Source organism: Anopheles marshallii, chromosome 2 (assembly GCF_943734725.1).
Source record: "Anopheles marshallii chromosome 2, idAnoMarsDA_429_01, whole genome shotgun sequence".
Taxonomy (NCBI): Eukaryota; Metazoa; Arthropoda; class Insecta; order Diptera; family Culicidae; genus Anopheles; species Anopheles marshallii.
In genome coordinates, this window is record NC_071326.1 from 79,370,987 (window position 1) to 79,387,385 (window position 16,399).

Genomic DNA, 16,399 nt, shown 5'->3' on the forward strand with positions numbered 1-16,399 from the left:
TCTGAAATGATTTTCGGATGGAATTTAGAAACTTCTAATTCATAGACGACTTGCCGAGAGAAGAACAGAAGCACGTGTATTTACATTTTGTAGGTTATGTTATACGTTGACATTCACAGTGCATGAAAAGAAAATAGCTACACCGGGTAGCTAACCGTCAGGATGCATACTGACACTATCTCATTATTTCTTCAAATACAGTCATTTTCCGAGTTATGCGAATAATGCGTGCCAGATTCGCGTAACTCGAACTTGAAAAATAATTGAAAAACACAAACTTCAATTCCACATACAAAATTACATTAATTGTCAAATTTTTGGAATTCGCGTAACTCGAGTGTCGCGTAACTCGGGAAAAGACTGTATATGTGCTATATGCCAAGGTAAAGATGCATTATATATGAAGTAGAACCAAACACACAGGATTGAAAGGGAGAAAGAGAATTAAATTTCCGACGATCCGCAAAACCTAAGGATTGTCCTAAGGTGAGTCACGTCTATCGTCTTCATTAGCTGCACAATAACCTCAAGAGAACTTTCTTCTCAAGATATTTCAAGAGATATGCAATTTATGACCTATAAGATTCTTTGGCGGCCTTTGAATTCTTTGACCTTTTTAACCTATAACTGGATAGTCAGTCCTACCACGTCTATGCCCACCCCGAATCCCGAATCTTGAAATTAGCTCCAGTTAGTTAGTACAGTTAGTACTCCAACCGAAGTTTAGCCATATGTTAGTAAATGCCTGCATATTTCGATCAATGTCTGGACTAATGTCCAGATCGAACTAGCGCGTGATCTTCAGAAATGGAAGATCTCTAGGAATCAAGAATTTAAACGAACGTAATCAAGGAATATTTCTTCATTCCAAGTTTACTGAAATGAGAAAACAGCTAAACAAGCAACATGATGAATGATTTGATTTTTGAGCTTAAGATCTTTAGGATTTCTTCTCAAAAGAGCTTTTCCTTGGGTTTGAGTGAGTTGTTTTAATGGCGCCACTACTATTAGTTCTTTGATAGCTTTGAAATTATTATAAATATATTCATCCTTATAAGAACAAAAACGTATAGTGGGTTTAATAATTTAAATACATCCTTAAGATTTGGTGTTTTATTCAGTTATTAATTTTTCTTTTACAAAGATCGCTACAGGAATTAAATTGTTTGCAGGGTTGGGCAGTTTTCAATTATCTATAGACGCTCAACTCTCGAGAATCCAAAGAAAAATAATACTTTCGGTACAATTTCTTTACCAACCCAGCCACCAGTCAACGAGAAATAGTGTACAATTGCACATAATGTACTCCTAATAGGGTGGTGGGCAAGAAAAAGGACAGTGCTGGCACTTGACCTGTCTCTAATTTCCGACTTGCGCGATGGAAGGCGTGACTTCATATGTTATTTTTTCATTGTGAGGAAGGAAAAGAAAAATAAGCGAGTGTCTCCTGCAGGGACTTGGAGCTGAGAACGAACCTCAATGGTAGTGGACGATGAAGCGGTATTCGAACGTTGTTTCTCGTGTGTTCCTTATTTATTATTTAGCAAATAAATTGTTTCACGTGAAGGTATTATTATTTAATAACTGGGTTTTCAATATTTCAATTGATAAAATGATATTAGATAAGTGTAATAAAATGATGAATAATTTGTTGAACAGCTGTTTTGTATGGGATGTTTCTCTTCTAATATCGATTAAAATCACTTTTAAAATCACAAACACATAAAGCACCGTGCCGTGTTCAAAGTCGATTAATTTTTATTTCCAAATTATCATAACCTCCCACCTATGCGAGTGGCAGTGGCACAGGAGGAAAAAAAAACCATCCATTCCCCTACCGTACACAAAGTGCCATATTTGGTTAACACCGGAACGCTGGGTGCCAAATTTTACCCCGAAGGCATACCACGAACCGGGTGCCCGTTCAAGATCCATTCACCGCCGGGTGTGGGAAAACCATGGTGGAAAAGGGGAAGGAAAATCTGCAATCAAACGTCAGCGAGCAAACACTCATTTGGAGGGTAAAAAATGAAATCGGTTTGAAGCGATAATATTATTGACACATCCCGCACGCTTACCCTGTCGCGCTTTTCTTTCTGGTTCTCTTAGAAATAAATAGATTTGAAAAAATAGCACACACATTCTCGTGTTCCACCACACATACGCTAGAGCTCGGCCCGTACAGGCACATGTTTATCGACCTTAGTTAGTGATGAGTTGATTTTTAACTTCAACGGGCATTGGCTACCGCTTTTCCCTCGTCCATTCCCGGAATATGGTCCTTACCTCCCCTACCCCATTTCCCGTTTGTCACCCACCGGCCATGCTCGGATGACGATGGTCCAATCTATTTTAATTATTTCACCAAATTAATGAACGAACTGGCCGGAGCACGGGACCGGGTTGAAGTGAACGAACGACTCGAGAGCTATGTCCAGCGGCAGCATTATTAAGTCTCCGGTGCGTCTCGCCTTTCCCCCCACACTGCCCTCCGCCCCCACCCTTCCCCTTCACTCACACATACCGTGTGTGTGTGTGAGTATAATTTTCCTGCCGCGTTTTTGCAAATTTTGCAATATTCTCTTTTGCTTTCCGTTGTTGTGTGTACCCGTTCTTCGTTCGTTCGTAACCTCACGCGATCACGGGCATTTTGCATTTGGAAGGTTTGGGGTGGATGGGTTTGATAGAAGGGTTACACAAACTTAAGCCGCCCCATGTAAGCCATCGATGCCACGGTACTGACCGGCGTCTATTTGCAAGGATATATAGGGGGGGGGGGGGGGGGGGGTGAGAAAAAAAACCACCCCAGGACGAAACGACCGAAGGTCCTGGACTGGATGCATCGCTGGATTGCAAAACATCGATAAGTTGCCGATGTAACGGCCGGGTGCAAAAAGAGGGTGTTGTGGGTGCATCGGCCATGAAGGGTGATTGCCTTCAAGGGGTGAACTATGGGTGTGTGTGTGTGTGTGCATGTATGTTTGTGTAAAATATTTTCGCAGCAGCAGCAAGCGCCTAGAGAAATATGATTATCGACGGGATGGTGAGAAATTTAAACCCCGAGTGGGAGAGAGACAACAGCACGAGTGAGAAAGATAAGGGTGGATTTTTTTTGCTGTTTTTGCGCACCCATAACACTCCCACCCAAAGAGCTGTCTTTTGCTGCGAGTCAGGAATCATGATTACTGGCTGAGAGTATGCTCTGGCGATTTTCGTTCTGGATCGTTGTCCCTGCGTCATCCTGGGAGTTACTACCGCGCGCGGGGGTGTGTTGGTGTTGTGGAGGACCATCCCCGTACGCCCTTTATAGCTATCGGCCGGTATATTGATGAACGATGAGGGGACGCGATTTTTACCCCCCACCCATTCCCGTCCCTAATCACCAACCAACCACCCCGCCTTATTAACCCAGATGGACGGCGTCCATCTACGGCGTGGAAATGAGGTAAGCTTCGAAAAGATCAGCGTTAAAGATACGGCACAGGGAGACAGAATGGTTGCGAGAAACAGGAAGAGGGCCACGTAGAGATAGGGAACGAACGTTCCCGGTCCCCGGTTTCCCGACCGCACCACACCTGTCCACGTTTTTATCCAGTCGCATAATAATCGCCATAATGATATAAGGCGTGGGTGTTTTAAATTCAGTTACCATACGTCTCTCTGCACATACGCGACCGTGTGTAGATTTTTATTTTCTCCTTCTTTTCAGATTCCTGCATGTTTTTTTTTTTCGCTCTCTTTCCCGCCTGCCACTCGGATCCAACAGCGCTAGTCAACAGAGGCAAGCGAGGAGATGAGTCGATGTTGATGTTGATTACGATCAACAATAAAGTCGAACTGAACGTAGCTTGGGCAGGAAACATGGACGGTTGGTGGCATATGAGGCAACTGAACGCGCGAAATTACGCGCGCACATTGAAGGCAATTGGCGTTGGAACAAAGCGAACTAGAAGGAGAGTTTTATAGCGAAGGGAAAGTATGAGGGAGAACACAAAAACGGCGGAGAGAACAGGAAAAAAAAGTGAAGAGCTAGTGTCGTACATAGAGCACAGGGAAAGAATAATCATTTTGCTTGTGCAGGGAAAAATTCAAATGAGTAAATTAACCCTTCGCAGAGGATGACACAAGGAAGCTAGAAAGTAGAAGTGAAAGATGGAAATGGGTGAATATTTATTTTCAAATGTAAACCTGTTGTTTTCGAGAAAAAACGATACTAAGAAATATTAATCAAACTTATAAAGATAAAATTTAAAACATTTCGGGTGGTAATTGTCGTAGCATTATCAGAGTTCTGATGCTAAATTCTGAGTATTTCGGATTGTTGCAGTTTTGTTTAATCACTAGCGTGCTATAACTCTTAGATTTTGTAGAATGTATTTACCTTCAGCCTACTTAGATATGTACTACGTGTTCCGGTAGGACGATGTGGCCTGGTGCATACATCAATTAGACCAAAACCTTGGGTCGGGACGAGTTAACCGACTTCCTGGACAAAACTTTGTAAACTATAGGCTTTTTTTTTTAGATCTTTTTTGAGTTCGTTTCTCAAAAAATGTAGGATCATCACTTTGGACCAGTTCAAGACAGTTGTTCTTGAGATCTCGAATAAAGTTCAAGCATGAAGCAAGTATTCTGAAAGTGTATCGGTGAATAATCATAGAGTGAAAAAGATAAACTAATGGTAGGAAATATCGAATTCAGATTCATGAATCTGAACGAATCTTCAGAGCCAATGAATGGTTCTGAAACTCTACTCCTTCATTAAACTTTACGAATATTTGAAGATTGATGGAGATCATGAATCTCAGCCCAATGATAAGAAAATTATTGATTAGATGCATTTTGAATTGTTACAGCTTGTTTTGCACATACATAACATCAATTATTGCTAGTCTTCAATGGCATAGATATATTTAGTTATGCAATAGGAATAGAAGCCCATAAACCTGCAGATATTCAAACTGAGATGCATAAATTCTCCAAAGATTCACGAATTTTAAGATATTCAGCTAGCAAGAGAATGGCGCATAGTTTTGTGGATTATAAATTGTTTACAGATGGATTTTATTCTCAAAAAAAAAAGAACATTACTAAAATAACAAAAAAAAAACAAAAGCACGGTAGTAAATTTTGTGATCGAATAGTATTTTCTATAAAACTGCAAACCATAAAACACAGGGAGAGTGAAAAAAAAAGTTAACTGAGGAAAAAATCGTTTGCATCAAAAGGATGGTCAGCTTTCAACGCTAAATCAATCAATAAATTGTGCAGTTGCAATAGTGAAGCGTTTGCAACGATTGAATGTTTCAATTGAGAACACTTGAGGGTTAAGAAAAAGAGGAAAAAAACCTTCCCCCCTGTGGTGTTAGGGATTCAGGGTGCGAACAGGGCCGCGATTTACCGTGCCTGGGTGGTTTGACATTCGTTTGTGCGCTCGTCCGTTCGATGGACGACGATAGAACGATGGTTCGGCCAGTGAAGCCACCACCGTCGGCTGCAGCACCGTTGCAAATGACCAGATGTCGGACGGACATCGCGGATACCGTTGTCGCGAAATAGACCCCCTCATCCCATCCCCCCGTATTCTCCCGTTCGGCAAACGAGGAGAAAACTCAATTCAATATGTGTTCCTCGGACGGGTAGACGAAGACGATTAAAAAAAAATCGTCTCCCCCAAATGCTCCACCCGTTGACAGGACACGTCCATCCGTGCAAATGGGGCCTTGGACTGGCGGCACGGCGAGCAGGGCGGGGATGAATTTGACTTTTTCATTCCATCAAGGGTGCCGGAATGGCCACCTCTCGTTCGTATTCCAGGGGCCCTGATGTTTATAATGTGTGCAATGCTAATGCTTTATTACGTTGACGCTTTTTTTCTCTCTCTCTCTCCCTTTCTCTCTCTCTTTGTTTTTTTCTCTCGTCTCCCTTAATTTCCTCGCTTTGCTGCATTTTTCCTCCCTCATGTGTGATTACGCTTTTCTCCACATGGAGACGCTTTTCTATGTCTGCTTCACCCATCACGCGGGGATATTGGACACCGCGTGAGTGAGGACAGTATTATTTTCCTGCAATTTTTTTGTTGTTGTTGCTTTTTAACAACCGGACATATTACAGAAACGAAGCGTTTGCGCGAACTTTACGCGACCGAACTCCACCAGGAGGCGGTGATAGTCAGGTGAGTGTAATTGTATCTACGTGTGAGTGTGTGGGGGTAGGGGAGCTAAAAGGAGAGTAGGACACGGGGTGCATAGCAAATCACTTCAACCTTCCTCAATCGTGCTCCCCTCTCCTCTCAAAGTACACTCCATCATCCCACTTCGGGAAAACGACTTAGTCGATATGAACGATGTTGTAAAATGCAATATGGATAGCACGAACCCTCACACCTCTGCGGTCGGTACAATGGCACTGAAGACCAATGGGTGCTGCCTCGGACATAAAAATGTTCACCTCATCCCCCTCGCTCATCCTGATACGTGTGTGTGTGTGTGTATGCAAATAATAGCAAAGAGAGGCGAAAAAAAGAAGAAATAATAGCATCATCAGTCTCTTATGCTAGAGTCCTCCCGCGTTGATTCCACGTGAATCGATTCTTCGCATTCATTTTCCTCATTCCTCGCGGGTATTTTTTTTGTTCTCTCACTCACTTATACATGATGGCTTACAGTGGGCTGAAAAAATTCCGCACAAGCCATCACCACCAACACAGCCCGGCCACGTGGGTTTTAGACGCCTTTTGGGCCGAGCGCGCGCACCGAGTTATGCGCGATGGTGTTTTAATTTATATCTGCATTTTCCTGCCGTGTTTTGTTTGTAGTTTTGTTTGCATCCCCATCGGTCCGAGCATTACTGTTTTTGGTGGATGAAAGATGGCCATGTGTGTGTGTGTGTGTCTGTGAGGATCGTAATTCCGTTTTTTCCATAATTTCTTTTCCCGCGGCCAGCGACGAGCTTTGTGTTGCGGCCAGCACACCCCACACACCTTCTAAGGGAAAGTTTTGCGCGCGTGGAAAAACTTTGCTCACTTGTGTATATTATTTTGGGAGGATTTTTATTTTTCCTCCTTATATGCTAGACTAGATTTTCATTCGATTTCCCTACCCCCTCATTTCCGTTGGACAGAGAGCGAAAAAAAAATCTCTCATCCCACCGGAACGGACCCATAGCCAATGGTTGGGTGTGTGTCCTTCGGCGTTGTACATATTTCACGCCTGCAAAAGGTGTGATTCGGACAAAATATTGCAGCCGTTATCAAATTTTCCCCCCCCACACGTAACTGCAGTTACCTGATGCTTGGGCAGGGTGGCTTAGAAGTTGTTTCCAACTCCCATCCGATTGCGGAAGCTGTGTGAGTGTCCGCGAATATTGATGGCAGCTTAGATGCACCCGTGTGTGGGCAATCGCTTGCTGGAAAGTTTTACGGTGCCATTTTTTATTTTGGCCGCCGTACCGGGAAAAAGGATGCTAAAATAAGACTGCTGGCTGGATGTTGTTTTTTTTTGGTGCGATACCACCGGTAGAAAAAAAATCCTCTAAAAACCATGCAATGCGCGAGTTTGATTGGATTGGGCGTAGCGGGATTTGGCTCTATGCTTTTTTTTGTGTGTGCGTTGTTGTTCCGTTTCCGTAGATGCTTTGCATGAATTAATATCTTCGAGGCCGAAATTTGTGCCGCCTGTAAAATGTAACATCGTTTGCATCGTTATGGCGCTGGATGAAAGGGTGTTTTTGTTGACCATTTGAATTTAGAGTACGTAGCACTGTGCTACGGTGCACGATAAAGCGAACACATCACACCAATGCAGGCTCCAGGGGTTAGGTAGCTGATCGTGTTTAATGGGCAGTTCTTGCGCATGTTCTGCGTTCGCTGGATGAATGTGTGCAATTTGTGCGAATTTTCGGGGCGAAATGATCATCAAAACAAATGGAATATGATTTGCATGAAATTATTATCCATTCGGTTGTGGTGAAATGAAATGTGTTCCAAATGTCTCGCATAAGATAAATTCCAAATAAAGATAAAAAAAAGGATGCTCAAATTTAGGATTCCGATCGATTTTAGTGAGACATTTTATCCTTAATATTTACGAATTATAATAGCCATTTCCCGATTCATTCATTCCATGTTGAAGTGGAATATGTAGAGGTGTAGAGCTTGTTCTAGATGAAATCGATTCTGGAAGAGGCATAATTACATAGCTTACCGAAATGACGGATGAAAAAGCCTTTTCATGATCAAGATCTTTAAATAAGGGTGGGAACATCCCCCATCTGCCTTAACATGCTTTACTTCAACAGAAAAATAATGTCATACAATGGGTTCAATTTCTTCATTTGAACATGAATCATCTGTGTTATGTTTTATGAAAAGCACCAGTTAATGGTCAATTTTGTGAATTTTAAGAACGATAATTGCTCTAAATAGAAGTTTATGAATGTGGTCAAGAGAAATAATACACATCCAAACATACGTGTTCAACATTATTCAACGGTCGATTCGAATGCGACAGCTGGTTTCGACCGTTTGGCGGTAGAGGGCGCCACATCAAGCACTGAAACTGATCGTGCCGATCTTGTACGAGCTAAGAGGATCATCGACCGGGAGAAATGGGGACTCAATAAAACTAACCCGGCGAAGGAGGACGTGATTTTTTATCTGCTCTAAATGGCCAAATTTGAGGCAATCGATTTGGCAAATAAAGATTGCTAAGAGAAGTCCTTTGTTTGTGTTTTATTATGTTTTTGCAGTTAGTGTTTAAGGTAATAGAAAGAACGCTGTTGCAATAATATGTGAACTGTGCCTATTTTAAGAGTGATATATGAAAATTACAGTATTTTGATCGTTCATTAGTTTTGCATACTGTTAAAAATTGTGATATTTTCATTATAAATGATCATGATCATCAATGATCATCACACCCTCGAATTACAAGGTTTTGACTTATGTAATCATAAATTCAAATTGAATTACACTATTTCATCCACAAAAGTATATACATGCACTAAACGTAGAGCAAAATTGTCTCGTTGACATATAATTTATATTCATTCATGTATCAAAGTGAAGGACTTCAAAATATTTTGGCTGAAAATTCATCATTTTTTGTCCACCATGTCTTATATAGCACAATAAAGCTCTTGATAAATACTAACATGGAATAAAATACTATTAATGGTGTAAAAAACAGCTTAAAAACTGAAATGCAATGCAAGCTGAAATATTTACTTAACCAAATCAAAGGTTTTAGACATTTTAATAAAATAAGATTAAACATAAACGCGATAAAACTTTGAAAAGTTAAGAACATAAAATATTTTTAAATCAACTCGATGATTGAAAATTTTCACCAAATGTTTCTTCGACCTTAAGCATCCAATTACAATTTTTCGAACAATTTCGGCGGGTTTCTGTTAGATTAATATTTTACACTTTTTCTCGCAAATACACAAAACTCGACTCGAAAAGAAAAAAAACAATGCTATGTGCCTGGAATAATATCAAACTGGCAAACTGTTGGCACGTAGACCTCCATAAGTTGATTTACTGTGGGATGGAACTGTAGCAAGTCGAAACGACGGAAAAAAACATCGCACAACGCGCAAGAAAAAGAAAAATTAAATCGCATCTCATTGCCTGGCAAAAGCTTTGCTGGGGTGGGCAACCGTTTCGATAGGTCCTTTGGCGATTGGACATTCGGTCACATGTGTGGCTGTGTGTGTGTGTGTGTGTATGTGTGTGCGAATGTCCAAACACAAGCGTCCCCCGAAAATCCCGCTACCATTTCCAACTGCCGGGGGTCGGGTCGGGGCTTCGGACATTGCGTTGTTGATCGAAATCGCTTTTTTCCCGCATTTTCCGCGAACCACATAAAGAAGGAGAAAATCAACTCAAAACTCACCCTTGCGCCCGGCAGCCAAAAAAAAAAAGAAAAGCACACGACTGAGGCAAACTGGCGCAGGATGGCACACCCTCATCCCCCTAGGAAAGGGGAACGCAAAAGCTGAGAAAAGGAAAACTACGAAAAACGCATTCACACACACACACACACACACATGGTGCACCCATCCTGCGTCGGTTTTATTTTCTCACCACAAAAAGAAGTCGACGAGGCACGAGTAGAACATCCCCTTGGTTTTTTTTTGCCTCTCCCAATCCCCCCTCCTCCATCCGAAGCCACCGCCAGTGACGGTGGAAAATAAAAATCCGCGGCACATCCACTGTGCTCTGTTGATATATTTGCAGTCCGCGCGTTTGTTATGTATTTTCTCAACCCACCCAGTCCCACGCAACCCCCGTACGGGGTCCAACCCCGTGTGCATCAGTCAGCCAAACGAAGCCAGCGCAAAAAAAAAAACGACAAGAAAATCAACTGGAAAAATGGGAAACTTCTGAAAGCTGGTCCCCGGACATTGGGAGTCACAGGACAGCGTCGTCGCAACAACATACACTGCGCGCGATGTGGAATGTCTACCCCTTGCCCTTGTTCGTGTCTGATTGGTGTAGTTTGAACGTTAGAATTCCATCCCCACACTCCACCGGTTCGGCAATGTTGTTTTGCTCTTCCGCAAAACTCCAGAAGCTACCGGGGACAAACGGACAAAAAATGCTTCCATCCCCTATTTGGGGGATGGAAAAGATGACCAATGGATCGATGGATCGGGACAAGCGCGAGGATTGGGAAAATTGAGACAGAGAATGAAGGAAAGAGTGAGAGAGCGAAGTGAGAGTTTGCATATTTTCCAACCCCTCCCTCTCTTCCCCCAAACCCCATGTCATCCCCAACCTCCCTCTCACATACCTAAAAATCTGCTAGATGTGGTCATTTGCAATGAGCTTTTCGCGAGACCAAGACCATTTGAGGATTGCATATGTGTGTGTGTGTGTGTGTGTGTGTGTACTGTTTTTTGTTGTTGGTTGCTTATTTTATCATACTTTGATGGAAAGCAGGGTGGTGCAATTCCCTTCCCTTCCCTCTCCCCCTTCCTCCCCTCTGGATGCAAAGTCATAGAAGGAGGTATGTGTCGGTGAATTTTGCTATACTTTTCCGATCACCGAAAAGTGCAAAGTTAAGCGTGTGTGTGTGTGTGTGTGTGTGTGTTAGGACAAAAAAACATACATACGAGCCCAATGTTGGGTGCACTGTTGCCAAAAAAAAAGAAAACAAAACTAAAACACACACACAAAAAAACCGAACCTCAACAAGAAGATACACAATCGAGAAAATGAGAAAAATAAATTGAGAAACCGAATAGAACGAGAAAGGAATAAAATTTCACGGGGAAACAACAACAAAAAAATAACGCGCAGGAAAAGAAAAAGGAATGCGAAGATAAAAAAATAACACTCATACTCACACACAAACACATGTGAATAAGGCTCTTAACTTTGGCGTTCGCGATTGGGTCCGTTCCATGGTATTCGGCAGTGTGTGAGTTGTGAGGTGGGAGCAACGGCCAAAAAGGAAATAATGAAAGATAGCCTCCCTAGCACGGTGGCTAGTTTTCCCTTGTTGGATCGCCGAAAAATTACGCGCAATAGCCCGAATGCCATGGATTGGATTGGGTTCCTGCGCCAGCACCTAGGTGTCGTGGTGCTTGGCATTTTTCCCTCCCCCCCACACCCAACCCCCTTTTCCCTTCTTCCGTCGCTTCTGTTTAGTCGTATTTTTTTGCCACGTCGCACCAAAACGGGATGAATAGGCCGTACCCCTAAAATTGACGCACCAAACGGACCGGCGAACCGTTTCGGCATTAGGTTCGCCTGTGGATGCATCCGTACGAGTGTGTGGGTGTAAGGGTAAATTTGGCGAGGAAATGCTTTTTTATTGCACATTTTCTTACCCTGTTTTTCACACTATCGCTAGCAAATAAAAAAAATACGCACGGACTGGACCGTGCCAGGAGATGCATTTGGTCCGTTATATGTGCGTGCGCGTGCGGTGAAAAAAAAAACCCGGCGAGGAAGCCCGTTGCTGGGTGCGATATTTTCCTAGCCAGCACAAGAGAGCAAGCAATAATCCACCCAACATTCCATCCCATGTTGCCCCAATAATGGGGGATTTTTTTTTCGGAAGGGAGAGGTGGTTAGAGAATTTTAGGCAGCAGACGACGAACCCGTTCGTGTATCGTTCGAGTGGGTGATTTTTACCAAGTGGCCGTTTTGCATTTGCACCAATTCGACGGTTGAAAAAAAGAAAAGTCCTTTTTTCCTATACATACGTACACACACACGTACGAGCATACATTAACAATAATGGAAAGCAATTCCGTTCGGGTGGCTTGGGATTCGGTGGGAAGAAAATAAAAATTAGATTCTGCAAAGCGACGAACTAGCTCGGGATGTTTTCTGGTCTGTGTGTGTGTGTGTGGTATATCGTTCGCTCCACCCTTTCATGAAAGTGCATTTATATTTAAATAAATTTTTATATCGAAGGACTTTCCACCGGACTGACTGGCCACCACCACCAAAAAAAAAATCCCTCCCCAAAGCTGGTGTTTCGATACGGAGTCTGAAAGTTAAGTTCTCGATTCCCCGAGAGGATGGATATTTTTTGTTTCGTGCGGGGAAGGATGAGTTGGAATGTGCTTTTTCACCACACCACGGGAGTAGATCGAGAAAAGTACAGTGTGCCGTGGGTGAAGTGGACTATTTTTTTTTCTTTCCTTTCTCGCTGTTATTGCTTCCCTATCTTGTGGCAGGCAAATCGTCGTGGATCGCGTATGTGCATATATTTTTCGCCACTTGTACTTCGCTGTACCAATCGTACCATTTGCTGCTCATGCTTTTGAGGGGGGGGGGGGGGGGGGCATCACCCACTGCATGTATGATGGGTGGCAGTGGCTTAATTCTTTTCTATTTGACGTGTTTCGCCATCGGATTGGTTTTCTCCATGGCAAAAAAAAAGCATTCCGAACGCTATTTGAAATTTTGGACCACCGATTCTCCACCACCCCCATCACTGCGTGACCGATGGGTGTGAGGAATAAATACAGTTTGATTTAGCTTCCCAAAGGAAAAGACCAAAAAAAAATGGAATCGTTTTTCGCGCGAGACAGGAAAACTGGGCATTTCGCGTGGCGTTTTTCATGCGCATTTTCGTCCAGAATTACACAGTAGCGAAGCGCCGAGTTTTCTCATCCTTTTCCACCGATCCTCCCTTATAACAGGGAGTTGTAATTTTCACGCTGAACCATCGCGGGACGGGAAAAAGGAAGAAAAGCAGACTGTTGTTTTTATTATGCACACCAAAAACAACAACAAAAAAACCCCCCCTCCCGATACGCGCGAATGTCATTTTTGCGTAAGCGACAAAAAAAAAAGAAAAGAGGCGACGAACGAAGGTTGATGATCATGCCTTTTCTCGCAGTGAAATCTATAGTGCCGCACCGTTTGGGTGTGACTCGGCACGAGACGAGATGCATCACGGTCGCGTTCCGGGCGCGTTTTACGTACGACACGGCGCATGTATTTAGATTAATCTTTCCAAAAGGTGCAGGTATGGGGGAGGGTTGGAAGATAGGAACAAGGGTGCGGAAAATACAGAACCGTTCACATTTTCGCGGTAGTTTTTCTATTTCTTTTTCCCCCCGGCCGGAAAATTCAGTGCCCACCCACCCTGCAGCACCGTATCAAAGTAAGTGCTGCAACGGTTTTGAGAGATACGTTATTCATTTTGGGGGGGATGGTTTTGGTTCTCTGTTTTTTGGTCTATTATTTCCCTCCAGCCGATCCTGCTGTGCAATACTTGTTCCTGCGCTACGTTCAACTCATTCTCTATCGTTGCTGCTTATGGGTGATGGTCAAACCCGACTGTAAATGGCTTTTTTCGCGAAAGTGTACGGAAGTGGCCATCGATGAGGTTTGTTTTGTTTTTCTTTCCACCCCGTACCCCCCCACACCCCCTCCCAAGGGAAGGAGTTTTTTTGTGTGGGGGGGGGGGAAGCGGGTTGATTTTTTCCCAACAAGCGAGCAAAATGGCAAAATAGATGATGCCGGAATGGAGTTTTGCACACGTTTTGGATTTAATTTTAATTACTACACCATCGCGCGGATTGTATTCGGCTTTTACGTGCGGATGTGTGTGTGTGTGGGTACGGGATGACCATTTTTATTCGCTCGTGTGCAAGGGTGGAACCCACTGTGGCCGAATGTGCCGCGCTTGTAGGACTTCCCGCACTCCAACCGGACAAATCTTTGTTCAATAGACAGTTTCAAAAATTCGCTGCAGAAACACTCCCCGCCTGCCCATTTTCACCACGAGCGAAAAAAAAACGGGGGTGGGGGATGGGGTAGAACAAACTCCCAACGTAACCCGTTTTGAATGTGTTTTTGTTCTTCTTCTGCTTTCGCCATGAGTTGATCTCCTATCGGGGATACGTGGTAAAGTTAGGATCGCTTGTGCCCCGTCCCGATACGAGCGAAATTTTCACGATGAGGCGTTCATTTTTTTCGTCCTCGCCATTTTCTTCCTCTCTAACCCCCCCGTGACAGCAGGCACATGTGGGTACATGTGGAAACTGGCCAGATAATAGAATGAGTTTTCCCGAACAAAACCGGAAGCGTCATTGTGCAGCATTTATGAGCATTTAGATTAGGATCGATATTTATCTTTTTTTTTTCGCTGCTGCAGCTCCATTCGCACTTTTATCCGTCGTATGGTAAATTTGGGAACGAGCGAACTGGTGTGTGCAAGATGGAAACAAATATGCGCAAAAGACTGACTGAGTTTGCACACGTGAAATAAAAAAAAAAACAAAGTCCTATTCTATCGGCAGAAGTGACAGAGTTTGACCGGCAAATGGTGGAGGTGAAATAGAACAAAATAAATGTAAAAGCCATTCGGCGAATCCATTGTGCATTATTATTTGCGCAAAGTGGAGCATAACGGATGAAAGATTTATACGCGCAAACAGTTCCAAGCCCGGACCGGGCTTGAGAGTCCATTTTCCAAAACCCCTCCCGTTTTGTCCTGTCCTGGGAAGAAGCGGAAGGATCGAAAGGCCCCAGGGAGGGGTGTTTTTTGTTGCTGGGAGGATTTAGCTTCTTTCCCGTAGATTTGTTCATTTTCCTTCCTTGTTAAATGTATTTGGCAAATCAATGATTTATACGTACGTCGGGAGGAAAAATGAAGCTCCGAGTGGCTGAACCGCGCGGGCTACACATTTGTGCTCAACAGTTTTTTTTTTTGTTTTAGGAATAGTTTACCCAAGGCCCAGCTGAATGCCCAACCGTCGCGGGAGAGCATTTTGGACGCGAAAAGCGACCAATTAAAAGGCAGTAAATTAATTCTATTTCGATGCAGATGGATTGTCTAACGGTGACAGAAAAACTCCGTCTGCACAAATGTCCAGCAAATGTGGAAAGCTTTTAGATTAATTCGGTGAATATCTTGCCGGCGAAGCGGAGCATTATTTGCATACGCGAGAATGGAGCGAAATTTGATCGAAAAAAGATGTAGCTTTTCGACGATTAATGGAAATCTACTGCCTTTTTGCAACAGTTTTGATTGGTTACGAATGAAAACCTTGCATTTATGGGGGTTAAAGCAAAAGATATATTTACTGGAAACGCCATTCCAGCTAATTCCGGGAAGAATAGATGCAAATGAAGTACGCTCACAACATAATTCTTGATAAATCGTTTCATTTCTCACATATATTATCAATATGTATCCATACCGTACGTTTTCATCTTTGCACGCCCGTCCCAATAAGCTAATGCACATCGCATCTGGTGCAACCAACAATTTTGTTTGTGCAGTAATGCTCTTTTTTATCGAGATAGTACAGCGAAACCCCCACTCCTCCACGGAACCACAGAATTACAGCCATTCGTTCGCGTGGACACTATTCCACGCCCTGCCCGTTTGCAAGGACACGGATTTGCAGCCCGGTGGAAAGCGGACCACAATTCCAGAAGACTTCCGCGCGAAAGTTAAGTAAGCAATTCATTAGTGACCACCTACTTCTGTGCGGGTCAACCGTTTCCGCGCCAGCACAGCAGCAATGCCCGATGCCCGAAAATAGTCCCTCATGCTTCAAGCGTAGCGTGTGTGAGAGGGAGAAAGAGCGAGCGAGAGAGCGAAAGCAAGCGCGCGCAAAATGAAAAATATGCGCCACCACACAGAACGCGACGGAAAACACGTGGACGTGGTGTTAGAAAAACAGGTTGGGGAAAAAATTCGTCCGAAGTCGGAAAAGCGACTTCGCGCGTCCGTTTCGTCGTGTACACCTATTCGTCGGGTGGGGGTTTGTTTTTTTTTTCTTTCTTTGGATAAAATAAATATGAACCATGCCATACCGGAGAGATGACAAATCATATCGAAAGCCTTCTTCTCCTCCATAATACTAGCCACAGCAGCAGCAGTCAGCAGTCACTTCGCGTGTATCGCATCATCCC

At 43.4% G+C, this 16,399-nt stretch overlaps 1 protein-coding gene across 1 annotated transcript in view; it reads right to left on the reverse strand.

Moving 5' to 3' along the window:
• The window catches only part of LOC128707460 (POU domain, class 6, transcription factor 2), a 55,096-nt gene that overhangs the window by 5,911 nt on the left and 32,786 nt on the right, over nucleotides 1-16,399 (reverse strand). The window lies entirely within an intron of this gene.